Here is a 20,963-nt window from a genome sequence, read left to right on the forward strand (position 1 = left end):
ATTTACAACTAGAAATTAACAAGTAGACTCATGCCTCAAAATATAAGAAATTGATGTGTAGGCCTATACCCTATCACTGCCTCAAAATATAGAATTTTATATGTAAGCCTAATCTCACAATGATATTAACATTTGACATCCAGGATTGTGATGAATTAATACCTTAATATCAGAACTGGCTGCGTAAATCTATGCTTCATTTCAATTGATGTGGTCTTATTATAAGGAAACACTTATGAAACTGGGGGAATTTCAATTTTGGTTGATATGTCAGATATTATTTCATTGACTGAAAACTTTTTTGTATTTTGCAGAACATTTGTTGTGTACTGGTCATCTGATTACACCTCTAAATAGTTATGGATGCCATTTCCTTGAATCTATTCAATGATTTATGGTGGAGTCAGTTGCATGGATTCATTTTTATGTTTCTGTGTTGAAGTTGATATTAAAATATTTTGTTTTCTTGTGACTATTTAATTTTTTGAAGGGGAAACTTTTAACTTCCCCTGAATATGATTTGTTTTCATGCCAAACAGTATTATGTAAATCATAGTGTGGTATGAAAGTGATTGTATTGCTCTTTAGGTATGCAGTATGCTAAAAATAAATGTTATTTTTTTTAATTACAGGCCCATTACTTTATGCTAACCTATTTATGCATTTGTGCATTCTCCTGACACCAAACAGAAAAAGAAGAGTTTCACTTTCCATGTGTTTGAATAGTATACAACTGGGTTCCACAGTGCCTCTAGTGGCAGACTTGGTTATGCTTTGTGCCATCTGCACCAACTGCAAATACAATTGGCTGGGAAAGAGGGCATATTCTGCGAATTAGAGGGTTTCTTTATGAAAAATTTTATTTAAAAAAAATTGTATTTGTTTCATTATGAACCAGTTACTTTACAATAGCCTGAACAGCTCATCAAGTGGTTAGATCTTGCTGACCTAAGAACAGTTTGAATGAGGTCATGTGGAATATGTGTCATCTCTTAGAGTGAAGTAGGGCCTTGCTAGAAAGGTCATTGCCTCAAAATATAAGAAATTGATGTGTAGGCCTATACCCTATCACTGCCTCAAAATATAGAATTTTATATGTAGGCCTAATCTCACAATGATATTAACATTTGACATACAGGATTGTGATGAATTAATACCTTAATATCAGAACTGGCTGCGTAAATCTATGCTTCATTTCAATTGATGAGGTCTTATTATAAGGAAACACTTATGGAACTGGAACTGGGGGAATTTCAATTTTGGTTGATATCTCAGATATTATTTCATTGACTGAAATCTTTTTTGTATTTTGCAGAACATTTGTTGTGTACTGGTCGTCTGATTACACCTCTAAATAGTTATGGATGCCATTTCCTTGAATCTGTTCAATGGTTTATGGTGGAGTCAGTTGCATGGATTCATTTTTATGTTTCTGTGTTGAAGTTGATATTAAAATATTTTGTATTCTTGTGACTATGTAATTTTTTGAAGGGGAAACTTTTAACTTCCCCTGAATATGATTTGTTTTCATGCCAAACAGTATTATGTAAATCATAGTGTGGTATGAAAGTGATTGTATTGCTCTTTAGGTATGCAGTTTGCTAAAAACAAATTATATTTTTTTTAATTACAGGCCCATTACTTTACGCTAACCTATTTATGCATTTGTGCATTCTCCTGACACCAAACAAAAAAAGAAGAGTTTCACTTTCCATGTGTTTGAATAGTATACAACTGGGTTCCACAGTGCCTCTAGTGGCAGACTTGGTTATGCTTTGTGCCATCTGCACCAACTGCAAATACAATTGGCTGGGAAAGAGGGCATATTCTGCGAATTAGAGGGTTTCTTTATGAAAAATTTTAGTTAAAAAAAAAATTGTATTTGTTTCATTATGAACCAGTTACTTTACAATAGCCTGAACAGCTCATCAAGTGGTTAGATCTTGCTGACCTAAGAATAGTTTGAATGAGGCCATGTGGAATATGTGTCATCTCTTAGAGTGAAGTAGGGCCTTGCTAGAAAGGTCATGTTTAGGATGGTCAAAATAAGAAAGTAACAATTTACCAACAAAGCATAGGTAACCAGTGAATTAATGTAAGATTTATTCACTAACAAACACCTTAGGTGCATTCAGTAAGAAGAATGATATCTTTAAGCCATGAAAGAATGAAAATTATAATGTAATCATGAAATATACCATGTAAAATACCATATACAATGCAAAACATTGCCATGTTGGCTGGCCACACCATGTAAAAAAATTACCATTTAAGAAATGCACAAGGAGTGTGTTATCCTTTTACTTGTATGAGGTCATATTCCAGCATATATGTAAGGATATCAACTGATGTTCACCCTTTTTTTCAAAGGAATTTGTACTCAGATTCCAGTCACTGACTTAGGTATCAACCATGTGAGGTAGGTTTCTGTGAACAAAACTTACACAAAATAAAATTTTGCGGTTTGAGGCACCCGTTTGTTAGCTTCCAGAAAGACTTTTGAGTTCTTGAAAATATACATATTTTATGTATGATGTATTGCTGCATATTGCTCGGGGTTAATCAAATAAAATTCCCAGTGCATAAGCCTTGTCCAGCTATAACAGAAAAAAACTCCAGGTGACACAGGATTACCATTATGTCATTGTAAAAAAGTGCAGAAAGCAACTGGTCGACAAGATAGAGCTGGAACATTTGTAAGGCAAATATGAACCCTGCCAGGTTTTCCACAACAATTCGGGTAGTGCAGTCAGGATGGATTTAGACATCATGAAAAGCTTAGAAGGAAAAGAGTGGGTGAAGAAGGTGCTTTCCTGATAATACACCAAGCAACTTTTGCTTTCTCATCAGCCTATCCTACACACTTTTTGAAAGTGAATAAGAGGAAAAATGTCTGATTGTACCTTCAAGCAGGGGAACTCAAACAAGGGAAACTCTCCTATGAAGCAAAATCAGTTTTTTTTTGGCCCCTGGTACTTCAATTTCAGCTGAAAGTGTACTGTGCTGAGAAGTACTGTATAAATCAGAAGAAATTTGCCCTTATGAAATTCTGGAATTAATTTAAAAAATTTTCCATGCATTTCCACACTACTGATATGCTTGTCTGGCATTTGAAAACTCCAGGAAATACTTTTGTAATCTTTGTTTTCATACTTGTCTTCTCATCACTCATTTTTCATATTTTGATGATTTAATGTGGTTGATGTGTCTATTCAGCTGCCTCCAGTCTCCAAATAGAAATATGTCCTTCTTCTGAATGTTAAAGCCTTAAAGGAAAAAGCTGACATACAAATGATCAAGATCATGTATGATGCTATTAAGGGTTTCCAGTAATTAAAAATTCAACCTGTAAGCACTTAGTACACTTGTCATCTTTCCACTCTATTATTTATGATTTATTTATCCTCAATGTTTTGTTATTTGTTTTATTTCTCTTAGCACTTTACTAAATCACATTTATACCCAACAATTCGGGTAGTGCAGTCAGGATGGATTTAGACATCATGAAAAGCTTAGAAGGAAAAGAGTGGGTGAAGAAGGTGCTTTCCTGATAATACACCAAGTATGCCACTTGGCCCAAGAACTGATTGTAAAATTATGATCTTCACAGGGTAGTTTAAATACCAATCTACATTATTATTTTGAGGAATTTGGGTCTCAAATTATGGTAGCTCTTTCTGAAATATTAGCTTGATCTTTATCAACAGATACTACTTGTGATTAGTGTTCAAGCAGATAAATACATGGTTTATATAAATAATTGTTATTTATTTTATTTTTTTATTTTTTGCTATTTCTCTTCCTTGCTCTCCCCATATCAGGCATTAGAATGGCACCAAATAAAATATTGCAATAGTTTAAGTCTTTTGATTCTTAAAAATTCTTGCATTTAACGTCAATTATTATAACACATCCAATAGTATTAGCAATACATAATTATATGCTGGCCCTGAAGGCTGTTCCTTTATTGATGCCAAAATCTGAGCCTGTACAGAAAGGATGAAGTGAACAAAACTTAAAACAAGTCCACTCCTTGCAAAACTCTAGTGTAAAGTGCTTTCCGTGGGTGTACTGTATTGCAATACGTAGGTACTTGGTCCTTAAGAACAGTTTAAAGCTGGCTCACATGTTGGCTTTTGGACATGTCTGGTTTCTTGGCACTGAGTCACTTAGGTCCATATTTTATGTTCCTGTATCATTGTGGACATGGCACTTTCTTTTTCTGGCGTCAGGTGATTGTTAGTGATTGAGGTGTTTAGTGACAGCTTCACAATTGCAGGATGATGGCAAGTAGGAAGGCCATGAATTCATAGAGGAGTGGGGATAATGGAAGAAAGAGCATAGTCCAGAACAGAGAGGAGAGACTCATTTCATTTTGTATTCCATAAGGGAAAAACTGATATAATAATGTTTTAGAGATGGCAACATTCACAATGGCAAAAAAGGCAAAAAATATAATGAATAAGTCAATAAATAAGATACCAACAGTTAATAATTAAGATAATAACAGTCACTGAAGTCAACAGTGTCTAAGCTTGGTTCTGGAATGCACTGGGACTTGTTTGTAACTTTTCATATGTTTTAATGCCAGTTGGGATGAATGCATAAAACACAGGAATAAACATGGAGACCAGAATATCCTCAAAACATGGAAACTGTGAAATTTGTTATTTTAAGAATATTACATATTGGGGATTAAAATTAGTAGCATCCACTGTTACAAGATGGGAAAATACTCCACCTGATTGTCATGGGAGAATTTTTTAGTTGGTGATGGCCATCCTTTTTTATCATTCAGTAATATTTTATCTGACATTTTACTAATTTCTATTCATCACATGCAGCATTTCTTCTGTTCACAATTTTGTATGGATACCAGTGTGCACAATTCTGTCCATTTTTAACATTTTTGGGGAGAGAGTATACACAGGGCTGTCAAGTACTAGTACAAACCCCAGGCTGGTAAGTATCAAAGGTTTCCACTGCCTTATGGGGGTGAAGCCTAAATTTTCTCTCTATACATTCCTATATTATATCCTTATTACAAGCATTACATAAAGGAAATGCAATGTCATTGGGACCAAATATGTATAGCTATTGTAATATTTATCAGTTTCATAAGCACATATGGAAAAATAGTTCTTCATATTTAAATTTACTTTATATATTGTGATCTGCAAAACAAGTTTACAAAATAGGTTTACTTGTTACATAGCAAACATTTTGCATTTAGTTTCTTCATGATTGTTCTTAAGTAAGCTGATAGAAAAAAGAAATTGATGCAGTAAATGTTCAACAGCCATAGCTATGGCTCAGTAGTCAGTTGTTAGTTTCCTTACATGACCACAAAGCATTGACTCAAGATTATCTCCTTTTTTACCTGAGTATGGTATATACCATTTTGTAAGATAATGAAGATATATGTTGTACAATCCAATGTAGCATGAAGGAACACATCCTTGAAAATATCACAAAATCCACGTAAGAAGGAGAGTGAAAACTGGGACTTTGAATAAGTACTTTTGTAGTTTGTTCTACATTTTCAAGTTCAGTGTGAACTTGAAAATGTAAATAAACTACGAAAGTACTTGATCAAAGTCCTGGTTTTCACTCACCTTCTTATGTGGATTTTGTGATATTGTACAATAGTATATGGCTTTAGATGAAAGAAGCATGATAGTTTCCTTTAAGTCAGCTTCTTAAATAAATGTTTTTTTTATGAAATGAATAACACATGGTGTAAATGGGAGTGCACTGACAGTAGTGATTCATTAATTTTATTAGTTTTCTAGGAGCAGTTGGCATTCTAATAAACTAAAAAAAAAAAATACATATTGACATACACTAGTAAAACACGATAAGTAATTTTTATTAGCACCCTGATCATACTATCCAATCATATTTCAGAAATAACAAGTTTCATAAATTCCATGTTTTAGTACATTCTGCTCTTTAAAATATATTTATCTTACATGGTCTTCTTATTTTATGTAATGCATTCAGTCACGGTTTGCTTTAAAATATAAGAAGAGTTATTAAATCAAGCAAAGATCATTGACAAACAGTTTTGAGACATCATATATCCTCTTCAGTGTAGAAAATACTGATGTTGTCACACAAATTAAAGAGAGAGAAAAGAAAAAAAGAAGTTTCCTTAAAGTGTCCACGAACTAAAGTGTTGATGTAATTATCATGTTTCACCACCTTTCTAAAACACTGAAATCAAAGTTAGTCTGTTGTCATTAATCATAAGAAAATAATTGTGAATTAGAATAGAGTACAGAGGTGAAAGTAGTAGATCTTAAGACCTTGCTCAACTTAAAATGGTGAAGTCAGTCAGTGGTATAGTTGCTTTGTACTATAATTTCAGAGGTATTTTGACAAAATTACAATTTCTTACATCACTGTTATGTTAATTTATTCTTCTTGTTAATCACTTTCCATCGCCGCGTATTACACATCACTGTGTAATAATGAAGTTTATTACTTCCAACTGAAGTTATCATCATTAGGAGTAAATGAACATACATCTGCAAGAAAATGTAATTTGTCAAATCCCTTCCTTGATCATAAAACTGAAGGCATTTGTCAAATGCCTTCAGTTGTGATCAAATGCTTTCAGTTATGATCAAATGCCTGCAGTTTTATGATCAAAGAAGGCATTTGACAAATTCCTTCAGTATTTGATCAAATTTTGTCAGTATTATGAGATACATAACTGTCCTTCAGTATTGTGAGAGGTAATTATCATGTTTCACTGCATTTCTGAGTTTCTCGCTGGACGAGTGGTTTTCGCGCTCGGCTGCCAATCCGGTGGCACGAAGTTCGAATCCCGGCTTGGCCAACGTGGAATCAGAGGAATTTATTTTTGGTGATAGAAATTCATTTCTCAAATAAGTGTGGTTAGGATCCCATAATAAGCTGTAGGTCCCGTTGCTAGGTGACCAATTGGTTCCTAGCCACGTAAAAATATCTAGTCCTCCGGGCTAGGAGAGCTGTTAATCAGCTCAGTGGTCTGGTAAAACTAAGATATACGTACTTAACTTAACTGCATTTCTGAGACACTAAAACCAAAGTTAGTATGTTTCACTAGTCATGAGAAAACAATTGTGTTAAGTACAAACTACTACTTAGAATAGAGCTCAGATGTGAGAACAGTGGTCCATAAGACCTTGCTCAACTTAAAATGGTATGGTTGCTTTGTATTATGACTTGAGAGGGATTTTGACAAAATTAAAATTTCTTGCATTACTGTTATGTTCATTTATGTATAACTTACGTTCCAATAACATGTATATATTACTATTTGGAACTGAAAGTTATTATCATTATCATTACAAGCAAATGAACATGCATCTGTAAGAAACTACTTTGTCAAATGCTTTCCTTGACATAGCACTGAACCTTACTTGAATTATCCTTGATTGATAGTTTTCTTAAATACAGCTTTTTTCAAATGCAATTCAGTAGTTTTTACTTCTGTGTTTTATAAGTGTTTTATGCTTAAAATGATTTATTTGAAATGAATCTTACTTACTGTTAAAGATATCTCTGCACAGGCAGGTGAGTCAGCATTCAAATAGAAGAAGATTGCATGAAAATCAAAACCAAGAACATCAGGATGTTTAATTTTGTGCTGACTTCAGGGGTTTAGACTGTGATCTTAAGAACAGATGCAAGGGATGTAGAGACTGGAGAGTAAAGATAGATAGATCAAGACACAAATTCTCTCTCTCTCTCTCTCTCTCTCTCTCTCTCTCTCTCTCTCTCTCTCTCCTCCTTCGTTCTTCTCATCTCTCCTCTCCTCATCTTCTCCGGCTCTCCCTCGCTCTCTTCTATCCATCTCCTCTCTCGTCTCTCTCTCTCTCTCTCTCTCTCTCTCTCCTCAAGTGCCTTGCCATAATTTGTCTCAACTCGGTCTTAAGCTCTTTTTTCTGCTACCCATTTAGCTAGACCTGGCACTTCTTCAGCTCTGCCTCCAGTTTCCCCATTTGATTTATAAAAAACTTGTCGAAAAGTTTGAGCAGGATGTGATCTTTATTTTAGAGCTGGTTGAAGATTTGATGAAATTCATGATAAGGAACCATTCTGTGTCCTCCACAGTGTGCGATCTTTTTTGCGTTCCCCTTTGGAAGATTTTTTTGTGTTTCCCTTTGGGAGATAAGCTGTGGGTTATCTCACCTATCAGTAGCCCAAACTCAAACTGCCCTGTGATAGTTGGAGGAGTTAGATTCCCTCTAGGATTTACCCTCTGGGAGTGGTATATTAGGTTGATTGAGAATGTGCCGCTCTAGGCAGGGATTTCAGGTGTTGCTGGTGCTTCTCTTCCCTCCGTTCCCCTCCCAACCTTCCCTGATTTTTATGGTGTCTAGTAGTGCTGTGTCTTCTCTTGTTCACCTGCCTTGTGTTGATTCAGGAGATCTGCAGCAGTCTGTCATTTTTCTCCGTTTCCCCTTCATTAGAGCTGGAGGTTTGTGGTGAGCAGTCAGCCACTGCCGCTCCATTGCCATCTCTGGTGGAAGAGGAGCTGGAAGCGGAGGAGTCTCCTTCTGTATTTTGCTACTTGCTGGAGCCTTGCACTTTGCTTTATCCTCATTTCGTGGAGGAAAGAGGTCCAGTATAGATTATGTCTTTATTATCTTTGAGCATTTTAGCTTTCGTTAAATCTTTAGGGAAACCAAACTCCTTCAGTTAGAACGTGTTTTAATGAGATTTCTCTGGCTCTGGGCGCACAAAGCTTCTATTCATCTTTCTATTTTATTAAGTTATGTGGAACTGCCTGTTATATGGACACTACTGCTGCTTAACCCTTAATGGACAGATACCCTCATATGAGTAGCAATAACATTCTTTTGAGCAGTGGATGGATTACCTCCTGGTGAGTATCAGTATTACACGTCACTGATTTGTAGAAATTGGGTGGTCCGTCTGCGACTCTCTTGGATCATTCCTCTTGGGGTAGTCTAGATCTTTTGGGTGACAGACCAGTATTGGAACCTAAACGTTTGGAACATTGCAAGCGACCTTGTGCTTTCGACTCCTAGTACTAACCCAGGCACTCGTCAACAGGTGTATCGACTCATTCACCTTTACATGCACGCACAACCCATCCTGTCAGTTGATCAGCTCCTAAGATGAGTCGTTCAACTCCAGCAGTAGAGCCTTTGGTGTCATCTATGCTTGCTTCAAGGGCTTTATTTAAAGAAGATACTTCGTTGGCACCTTTTCGCCAACAGTTACAGGACGTAATGAGTTTTCTAAAGAAAGCTATGCCTCTAAGGGAGAAGACAATGCCTTGTTGCCAGTTTTGTTAGAAGAGGAGGAACCACACCAGGATGCAGGACCCTCTTCAGCATACAATTCCAGTCTCCTCAACTACTTCTTAGCCAAATATTCCGACTATCTTGATGGACAAGAAGACCAACGAGAGCTGGTTACTGAAGATAGTTCTGTCCTCGTCATCTAAGAGGGTCCTGAAAGAAGTCAACGAGTGGTTGGCTACCAAGAGAGTTTGGTAAGGCGACTTTTGCTTACCCACCGTCAAAGTTCATGAAGTATGGATTTTTTGCCACTAGAGAAGCTCCTTCCTTGGGAGTTTCTGCCTCCTCCCAAGGAAGAGATCCAGCCTTCCTCCTTCGCTCCGAAAGGGGATCAACAGAGCCCCTTGTCTCGCAGGAAGGGAGGTAAGTGACCTTACCTTACAGACCTTACATCTTGTTCGGGTTGCCCCAGGTCCCTCAGTGTGAGGCACCTCTAATGTCTACCAGAGAGTTGCTAGTACATCTTCCGGTATATTTTGCATCTTCCAATCTTGGATGGTCTGGGATGCAGTTTAGATATTTGTCGAGCTTATTCTTAAACACATCTACGCTCACTCCTGATATATTCCTCAGATGAGCTGGCAACGCATTGAATAGACGCTGCATTATCGATGCTGGTGCGTAGTGGATTAATGTCCTGTGTGCTTTCCTTATTTTTCCTGGTATAGTTTTGGGCACTATTAATCTACCTCTGCTTGCTCTTTCTGATATTTTTAGTTCCATGATATTTTCTGCTATTCCTTCTATCTGTTTCCATGCCTGAATTATCATGTAGCGTTCTCTTCTCCTTTCTAGACTATATAATTTTAAGAATTGTAGTCTTTCCCAGTAGTCTAGGTCCTTAACTTCTTCTATTCTAGCTGTAAAGGACCTTTGTACACTCTCTATTTGTGCAATATCCTTTTGATAGTGTGGGTACCATATCATATTGCAATATTCAAGTGGACTACGAACATATGTTTTATAAAGCATAATCATGTGTTCAGCTTTTCTTGTTTTGAAGTGCCTTAACAACATTCCCATTTTTGCTTTACATTTTGCCAACAGAGTTGCTATTTGATCATTGCATAACATGTTCCTATTCATCATTACACCAAGGTCTTTAACTGCTTCCTTATTTGTGATGGTCTCATTATTAGGTCCCTTATATGCATATAGCTTTCTTTCTCTGTCTCCATAATTTATTGATTCAAATTTATCAGAGTTAAATACCATCCTATTTACCTCTGCCCAATCATATACTTTGTTAAGGTCTCTTTGTAGAGCGTTCCTATCTTCATCACAAGTAATTTCTCTACTTATTCTTGTGTCATCTGCGAAACTACTCACTACCGAATCCTTCACATTATTGTCTATGTCTTCAATCATAATAACAAACAGTATTGCAGCTAACACCGTACCTTGCGGCACACCGGATATTACCTTGACTTCATCCGATTTCTCGTCGTTTGCAATAACTATCTGTTTTCTGTTGTGTAAAAATTCTTTTAACCATCTTCCTACTTTATCCACGATATTGTGTTTTCTAATTTTCTTCGCTAATATATTATGGTCTACTTTATCAAAAGCTTTTGCAAAGTCTAAATAAACCACATCTGTTTCATTTCCGCTTTTCATATTTTTGAATGTTCTCACGGTGGACTAACAGTTGGGTTTGTGTACTTTTTCCGGGTACGAAACCATGTTGTCCTTTATTAAACAAATTATTTTTTATTAAATGTTTCATAATATTTTTCTTCATTACCCTTTCATACACTTTCATAATATGTGATGTTAGACTCACAGGCCTATAATTACTGCCTCTAGTCTTGATCCACTTTTGAAAGTAGGGGTAATATATGCTAATTTGTGCTCATCATAAATCTTGCCTGTATCTACACTTTGTCTTAATAATATTGCAAGTGGCTTTGCGATAGAATGAACTACTTTCTTTAACAAAATAGCAGGAATTCCATCAGGCCCTGCAGCAGCTCCATTTTTAATTTCATTAATAGCCTGCACAATATCAGCTTCATTAATATCTATGTCAGCTAAATATTCACTATTTTCATCCCTTACTTCTATATCATTATCTTCATTATCTATTCTAGGGGTGAATTCTCTCTTATATCGTTCTGCCAGTATGTTGCAATTTCCTTTTTTTCATTCGTTAATCTCCCTTCAATTCTCAGAGGGCCTATTTCTATTCTTCTTTTATTCATCTTCTTCGCATATGAGTATAATAGTTTGGGGTTTTGCTTGATATTTAATAGGGTTTTTTCTTCCAAGTCCCGTTTTTCATTTTCTTTTGATTGTATAATCTTTTGTTCTGCATTTTCTATCTTACTTTTTAGTTCTATAACTTTCCATGCATTTTTTTTTTCTTTTGCAAGACCTTTTTTCCACTTTCTGATTTTCTGGAACAAGATCCTTCTGTCTCTTGGTATGCATGAATGATGTTTATTTTTCTTCTTCGGTATATATTTTTCCACTATTTTCTCCAATATTTTATATAATATCTCCGTATTTACCCTTATGTCATCACTTACGAAAATGTTATCCCAATCTTTGTTTAATTCTTCATTAATTTCTGACCATTTTATATTTTTACTGTAGAAGTTGTATTTTCCATATCCTTCCCACTTTTTCATTTCTTGCTTATCTCTATTTTCACTTGCTTTGGAATGAACTGTTAATTCTATGACATTATGGTCTGAAATATTCGCATTATAAACTATTATTTCTTTAACATAATTCATCTCGTTCACAAATACTAGGTCTAAAGTATTTTCCTTTCTTGTTGGCAGGTGATTTATTTGTTGAATGTTGTATTCTAGTAGCATATCTAATAGCTTTTCAAATTGCCTCTTATCTTCTGCACTACTATTACTCTCTTTTTTATATGTATAAGTACAACCACAATCTCCTATTCGTTCTTTCCATTCTACGAAAGGAAAGTTGAAGTCACCAGATAGGAGAATAGTCCAGTCCTTGTGATTTCTACATATATCATCCAATTTTTCAATTATTAAGTCAAACTCTTTAGTATTAGGAGGTCTATATATTACTATGTTCATCAATTTTTCAGATTCAAATTCTACCGCTATTAGTTCACATTCTGAGTTACTATATTTCTCATATATTTTTCCTTGTTTTTTGTCTTTCCCATATATTGCGGTTCCCCCTTGATTCCTATTTTTTCTATCTGATCTATAAGTTTGGAACCCTTTTATTTGATCATCATTCCCAGTCTCTTGGGAATACCAGGTTTCACTTATATTCATTATATCTATTTTCTTTTCATTTTGGGTTAGTTCTTCTAAGTACTCTATTTTTCTTTTGAGTTACTCGTAACTAAACCCTGCGCATTCATCACTATGATGGTTTGCGTGTTTTCTCCTTCATTTAATACTGGTAGTAATAAGGATTTTCCCATGTCTCTTTCCTGTTCTGGTATGTTGTTCTTTTTTTCATTTCCAGAAATTCTGACATTAAAAAATCCAACTTTTCCATAATATTTGATCTTCCTTCATCATAATTATTCATTTTGTGTCGAATCTGCAATTTTCTCCGTTTCTGCAATATCCTCTTGCATAATAAATACAGTTATTATCTCTTGAGTAGAATTTCGGAGCTGATGCTTTGAAATTTTTTGCTGACACCTCTGCATATCTCATTGGTGGTTTGCTTTTCTCTTTTACCTGATATTCTTGATTTCTCTCTTTATTTGTTTCTTTCTTATTTTGGATTTTTATTTCTTCGTAGGTAGGCTGCTTTATTGCCTCATATGTAGTATCAATGAGTATCTCTGCATCCATACTTTTATCTTGTTCTTTGTTTTCCTTATTTTTTTCTGTCATTTCATTTTTGTTTACTTCTCTTCCGTTTTCCTCTTCTTCTTTTTCTTCTTCTTCTTCCTCTTCCTCTTCTTCTTCATCCTCAACTATTTGTACATTCAATCTTGATTTAATAACATTGTCTATCCATGATAGACATGTTGAACAAAAAATTCTTGTATCTTTTCTCAAATCTTGTATTACCTCAGCACACTGTGGATGGGTCGGAATGTTGCATGCAGCACATTTTCTGATTAGGTTTTGTGGATTGACTATGCTATACCAAACCTTACACAGTTTGCATGCTTTTGGCATTCTTTTTCCTAATGCATCAATTAGGATATTCACAAGATTCACCTTATTCATTTTCTTTGTCGGAATATGTTGGTTTATGTATATTTTCTTTATGAGTCTCTTGACCACTTGGATTTTATTTGGAACTTCTTCAATTATTTTCAAGATGTTTTCATTAGATTTGTTCCAGTTTGAAGGATTATATCCTTCTAATATATCTATGAATGCTTTTGTATCTTTTTGGTTAGGACTGTTGCTGATTTCATAGATGAGAAATGCCAGTTCCCTTCCTGCTACCTCATCGTATTGCGAATCTGCTAAACACGCCAAATTACGCCACCTCTTCCCGCAGTTGGAACTTACTGCCATCTTGTTCTGATTTATAGTATTACACTTGATAAACTAACTTAGAAGACGCTTTATCCTACTATTTTCACACTAATCTTATCACCGATAGTTCACGAACACTTCTAGATATTTCTCAAATTCTAGTCGTATGTTAAACTTGTGATATCTGTTGATTAATCTGACTTCACGCGGGTACGTCTCACCAAGCAAGATGGGGAAACACTAGGGACGGCATTCCTCAGCTGCTGCCATGGGTGGGGTTTGCCTGGTGAGCCATTGGGCAACATGGCAGCACTATGGAGCCGAGACCTGGGTAGAGGATGTCCTTCGAGAGAGATATCTTCTGTCCTTCAAGTTGAGGCCACATCTCACCGACCATCTGGTCCAACTTCAGACGTACATTCCTGGTTCTGCCAAGGATCTGGCACTCAAAGAAGAAGTGCTATGAATGGTGAGCAAGGGAGCCATGGAAGTCATTTGAAATCCATCACCATGGTTCTACAGCTGACTTTTCCTGGTGGAGAAAGCTACGGGGGCTGGAGACCTGTGATAGATCTCTCCCTTGGACCCATTTGTTTGCCAGACTCGGTTCACAATGAAGATGGCACTTTCCATGCACGCCTCTATCAGGGAGAGTGACTTCATGCTTTCGGTGGACCTGAAAGATGTGTATTTTCAGATACCCATCCATTAGTCCTCCAGGAAGTACCTTTGCTTTATCCTCGAGGGGACGGTGTTCCAATTCAGGGCACCTTGTTTTGGACTTTCAACCGCCCCTCAGGTGTTCATGCGAGTGTTCACCTTGGTGTCAGCTTGGGCCCACTTGGTCGGAATGAGTCTCTTGAGGTATCTCAACAACTGGCTAGTCCTGGCGAGCTCGCTCTCGCAGTTGCTACAGGACAGGGATCGACTTCTCAATTTTTGTCACGATATAGGGATCGTGATAAATTTCAAGAACTTGGATCTCATTCCCAAGCAGAGGATAAAGTACCTTGGCAGGCTGATCGACATGGTAGCAGCACGAGTCTTCCCTGCAGACTTGAGAATCGACAGGTTCAGGAAGGCAGCGTAACTGTTTCTGTCTCGACAGGAACAGCCAGCTTGGCTTTGGCAGGTCATAATCGGTCACCTGTAGCCACTAGAGAAGTTAGTCTCTCACAGGTGTCTTCACCTGCAGTCTCTGTAACGGAGACTAAAGGAGTGTTGGTCACAGGCTCGCGATCCTCAATCCTTCCTCATCCTTCTAACGGAGGAAGTGAGGAAGGATTTAGCCCGGTGGCTAGACGGCAGGAACCTCTTAATAGGAGTGGAGTTGCACAATCCCCCTCCGGACTTGCTTCTGTCCTCGGATGCATCGAACGAGGGTTATGGCGCACACCTGGAGGAGGAGTTGCTGACTGCAGGAGTATGGAATTGACACGACAAGCACCTTCACATCAACATTCTGGAACTCAATGTGGCTTTCTTAGCCCTCCAAGAGTTCCAGGATCGAGTGATGGGACACTCCGTGGTGTTGATGAACAACACCGTGGTAGTGGCATATGTCAACAAACTGGGGGGCCTAGTGTCTCTCCCGTTGCATCAGTTGACAGTGCAGGTAAACAAGTGGGCTGCAGTGCACTCGGTAGAGCAGTCAGCCAGATACATACCAGGCAAGAGGAATGTAGTGGCAGACAAGCTCAGCCGCCAGAATCAGGTGATAGGGACGGAATGGTCTCTGCACAGACGTGATGGAAAGGCTGTTTGACCTATGGAAGAGTTCAGTGGTAGAAATGTTCACCACCCGGCACAACAGAAAACTTCCGGTTTTCTTCTCCATCATGCTGGACCCATGGGCAGCTGCAGAGGACGCATTCCAACATCTGTGGAACAACCTCTAAGTCCTACGCCTTTCCTGCAAGGTGATCAGAGTGCTGGTCACCAGCAATCTTCGGATGATCCTGGTGGCTCCCAAATGGCCTCAGGCCGTTTGGTATCCTGATCTGTTGGCTCTTCTCTCTGAGGCACCGCGAGAGATTCCCCCGTGTCACAACCTTCTGTGTCAACCACATGTAGAACGGTACCACTCGGCAGTACAGTCCCTGTGTCTTCACAGTTGGTGGCTATCCACCATCTCTTGCGAGCGAGAGGATTTTCTCGCCGAGCAGCAACAGAAATGGCAGGATACCTCAGGCAGTTCTCTGCAACAGTGTACCAGGGAAAGTGGTCCGTCTTCTGTGGTTGGTGTTGTGGACAGGGTCTCTCTCCGCTCAGAGCCACTCTTCAACAGATCGCGGATTTCCTAGCCTTTCTTCGTCGGGAGAAACTCCTCTCTATCTCTGTAGTTAAGGGCTACAGGTCTGCCTTGACTTGGTCCTGAAACTGCGAGGAGTGGATATTTCCTCTTCTATGGCAATATCTCTTCTTATGAGGAGCTTCGAGAGGTCTTGCCCATCCAGGGAACTCAGGCCTCCTGAGTGGGATGTGACTCTCGTCTTCAAGAGCTTGACTCGTGAACCCTACTAGCCTCTCTCAGAGTCGTCAGACAGCAATCTGACCCTCAAGACCATCTTTTTGCTGGCCCTGGCATCGGCAAAGAGAGTAGGTGAGCTTCGTCATCTTTTATAACGTCAAACACTCGAGGGGATGGGATCTCTTACGCTCGATTTCGTCCTGGATTTTGTAGCGAAGACTTAGAATCCTTCGGTCCCTGATGATAGATTAGAGTTCATTAAGATCCCCTCCCTAGAGAACTTTTGTGGTAACGATCCGGACGAGATACTACTTTGTCCAGTTGGAGTGCTACGGCGCTATCTGAAGAGAACTCGTCATCTTCGGCCCGAGTGTCGACGCCTCTTTGTTAGCACTGGGGTGACCAAGAAAGAGGTGTCCAAGAACACCATCTCTTTTTGGCTTCGTGAGGTGATCAGGAAAGTGTACTCCTCCGAAGGAAGGTTCAACACTGTTACCTTTCGCCCAAGAGCCCACGAAGTCAGAGGTATTGGTCCTACCCTTGCATTCCGCAAGAACCTGTCTGTTTCATATGGTACTGAAGGCAGAGGTTTAGTCCAACCAGACCACCTTCACCTCCTCCTACCTTCAGGATATTGTCCATAGGTCCTTGGATACCTTTTCCTTGGGACCTGTGGTGGCTGCTCAACAAGTTGTGTAGCTTACCCAGCTCCTCTAACTGGACAAAGTTGTACGTATCTCGCCTTGTTTAACTGTATGAATGGGTACAAATGAAAGTGTGACTGGCTTCTCTTCCTCCTCCATTCTCCTCTCTTCCTATGGGCAGAGAGCTATGGTTGTCACACGCTGGAAAGGGTGGTCGATGCAGGTAAGCTATAATACTGAGCTCCATTCTTTCCCTTTCATTAGGGTAAAGAAGCATATATCTGTCCCTTCCCTAACAAGGGGGGAAGAGGACATTAGCATGAGACAAACCCAATACTACTTGTATATTTGTCTTCTTGCTTCCGACTAAGTTCTTGTTTGCTATTCATAAGAGGCTATGCTCGTCTCCCTCTTATGAATTGGTCCAGAGGTCTGGCCATTAGTCTTGCAGTTCTCATACTCTGATTTATTGGACAGAGGCCAGGTTGGCCCCCTTGCTCTTACGACCAGGGTGGAAATCTTGGTTGGGCGAACACCAGTGTGTTCACAGAACTCTTAATCAGATTCCTCCCACCAATCAGTGAGTCTTCCTTATGTAAAGGACTGAGGATTTGTATTATGTGTAGGAACAGATCACAATTTTTAAAAGTAATTAGTATTTTTCATAACTATACAAATTTGAGGTTCTTTACATATATGCCCACCTCATGCCACCCCTCAATCTGTTCCTGGGCCTAAAGCAATGTAGAATGTTTACATCCAGTCAGGTGGGACTCCCAGCTATCGGACAAGCAGTTACTGCCTAACTACCTTCTTGTTATTCTCTTACGACTGACTTTCAGTCTTTGCCGAAAGTAATTCCTTATGTAAAAGACCTCAGGTTTGTATAGTTAGGAAAAATACAATTTACTTTTAAAAATTGTGATGTTTGTAGTCACCAAGCCATCGGGGGCCGGAGGCCCGTTCTAAATGTCAGTGCTTTGAACCTTTTTGTTTCTAAGATGAAGTTTTGTATGGAGACAAGTTGTCCAGTAATGTCAGCTCTTAAAAAAGGGGACTGGATGGTTACTCTCGACTTGGAGGATGATTACTTTCATGTACAGATTCACTAGACATCCCAGGAAATTTTTAAGATTCTTCTTCAAGGTGAAAGTGTTTCACTTTTAAGCCCTCTGTTTCGGCCTGTCCACCGCCCCCCAGGCATTCACTCGAATCCTTGCTCCCCTGGGGAAATGGCTCCATCTCATGGGAATAAATGTTTTTTATCTAGATGACTGGCTTCTAAAATTCAAGTCGGGTCGTCAGTGTGGGGAGGACTTAGAGGAAACAGTGTCTGACTCAACAGTTAAGTATTTTAGTAAACCACAAGAAATTGCAAATGACACAGACTCAGAGAATTCTCTATTTAGGGATGATTCTTGACTCTCTAGTTTTTCGGGCTTTTCTATCCCAAAGAGAGACAGCTCGCGAGTTCTTGAACCTTCCATCTTGTTCAGCCCTAGAGTGCATGATTTTACTAGGAACCTTAACGTCAGTGGAGTCCTTTGTAACACTGGGCAGCTTCACATGAGGCCTCTACAATATTTCCTCAAAGCGAGTTGGTTTCAGAGGACGCAATCAGACTCCTTTGTAATTCCCATAACAAGGGAAATAAAAGGGAAATATCAGAGAAGAAACTGCAAGAAGGGATCTCCCTTGTTACATTGAACCCTGACCCAGAGTTTGACTATGATGCATCAGACTTGGGTTGGGTAGCTCTACTAGGTGATCAGAGAGTGTTAGGACTGTGGCCAGATCATCAGAAGAGGCTCCAAATCACTGTAAAAGAATTGAAGGCAATTTTCTTAGGTCTTCAAGCCTTCACTTTGATACTCATAGGAAGAAATGTGGCAATCTACGTGGACAACACTGTAGCTCTATCATATGTCCGAAAACAGTGGGAGACTCACTCCTTCTCTCTCAACAAAGTGGCCGAAGAACTTGTGCTTTGAGCGTAAGAACACAAAATCAAGTTATTCCCTTTCTTTGTACATGGGAAGATGAATGTCTTAGCAGACCAGTTTAGTTGCTTCAATCAAGTTCTTCCAACAGAGTGGACTCTCAACGCGAAGGTGTGCGAGGATCTTCGGAGGTTATGGGGTAGACCAGCCACAGATCTCTTTGCAACCTCCAGGAACAATCACCTCTCAATCTTTTGCTCTCCTGTTTTGGACCCGTAAGCTTGGAAGGCAGACATGATGCCACTAGATTGACTGGGCTGGATGTGTATTCCTTTCCTCTCGGCCTTGTCAGAGAAGTCCTCAACAAGTTCATTTCACATTGGAATGTGTCAATGACTCTTGTGGCTCCATTCTTGCCCAGGAAAGAATGGTTCCCAGACCTTCTTCAGCTACTTGCAGACTTCCCCAGGTTTCTTCCACAAAGACGCTCACTACTCAGACAACCCTACTTCAACAGGTACCATCAGGGGTAATCTGCTCTAGTCCTGATAGGCTTCTGGCTGTCAGGAGCCTTGTCAGAGGAAAAGGAGTTTCTTGTAAAGTGGCAGAAGCTATTGCAAAATGCAGAAGAGCTTCTTCTTGCAAGCTATATCAATTGAAGTGGAGGACTTTTACAAGTTGGTGCAGACAGAGTCACATCTCTTCTTTTTCAACCTTTAGCTCAAATAACAGATTTTTTGGTATTCCTCAGAGATATTAGGAAATTAACACCCTCTACCGTCAAGGGCTACAGAGCTATGTTATCCTCGGTTTTCAAGCATAGAGGACTCAATCTGTTGACAAACTAGGATATTAGCAATCTGGTCAAATCTTTTGAAACATCAAAATTGGAGAAGTCTGGGGATCTATCTTGGAACCTGGACATTCTGCTAAAGTGGCTCTCTGGTTCACAGTTTGAACCAGTGTGCTCAACGTCTCTCAAGAACATTACGAGAAAGACGTTATTCTTAATGGCCTTAGATACAGCTAATAGGGTAAGCTAAATCCAAGCAATGGTAGAAACATAGGATTTGCCCAAGATGACGCAGTGTGGGCTTTTGTTGGGGATTTCCTCATAAAGAATGAAGATCCATCCAAACCCTGGCCTTGCTCTTTTGTCATTAGAACCTAATGGAGATTCTAGGACCAGAAGAGGAGAGACTTCTTTGTCCAGTAAGAGCGATTAGATACTATCTTTAAAAGACTGAGAAGGTAAGAGGGCAATCTCATCACCTATGTTTTTCGGTGAGAGAGACATCTCGACTGCTATCCAAAAATGTTCTTTCATTCTTCTTGAGAAGTTTAATTCTATAAGTGCATTTGCAAGTACAAGAAGAGAGTTTCTCTCTCTTTAAAGTGAAGGCTCACAAAGTGTGAGGAGTAGCCACGTCGTTAGCTTTTCAACATAACATGTCCTTGTCCTCTATCCTTCAAGCCACCTACTGGAGATCTAAGTCAGTGTTTACGTCGCACTATTTGAATGATGTAGAAGCAGCTTTCAAAAACTGCAGTAAGTTGTGACCATTATCCGTTGCTGGTATGGTGTTCGGAAGGAATCAGGGGGCCTTCTATCCCTCTACTGTCTCCCCGTTTTGTTTTTGAGGTATGTCAAGGTTTTTGGGAAGCATGAGGGTATGGAGTATCCAGAGTACCCTCCAGTTTGTTTTTTATGGTTAGGGTTGTGGTTTTTGTTTTTCAGAGTAGGTTATGGTTTTGGTCTTTAATTCTGGTCTTCGCCCAGGGCAAGGGCAATTTGTATGTTCTCTTTGTTAACCATCATGAACTTCCAAGGTTGCAAAGACCCACTAGAGTAAGGACGACCTTGGGCTTTACTGCCACATCTCCTACAGATGAAGAGAGCACCAACCAGAGGCAGTACTCACCTGCAGCTGCTCTCTCACCAGGTAAGGTGCAGCAAGCATTTTTATTAATGCAAGCAGTCATATTTTTCAGTCATTAATACTCTTAATGGTTTGGAGAATAACTGTCCATATCCCCCCCCTCCTGTTAATGTGGAATCAGCTATATAATTGCTTGGTAAGTTGTTTATGTCAAAATGATATTTTTATGACAAAATGAGGTTTCACATATACTTACCAAGCAATAACACA

General features: G+C 38.9%; 1 protein-coding gene across 9 annotated transcripts in view; it reads left to right on the forward strand.

The window, feature by feature from the left end:
- Window positions 1-20,963, forward strand: part of LOC135198009 (molybdate-anion transporter-like) — a 47,030-nt gene that overhangs the window by 10,448 nt on the left and 15,619 nt on the right. The window lies entirely within an intron of this gene.

Source organism: Macrobrachium nipponense, chromosome 21 (assembly GCF_015104395.2).
Source record: "Macrobrachium nipponense isolate FS-2020 chromosome 21, ASM1510439v2, whole genome shotgun sequence".
Taxonomy (NCBI): domain Eukaryota; kingdom Metazoa; phylum Arthropoda; class Malacostraca; order Decapoda; family Palaemonidae; genus Macrobrachium; species Macrobrachium nipponense.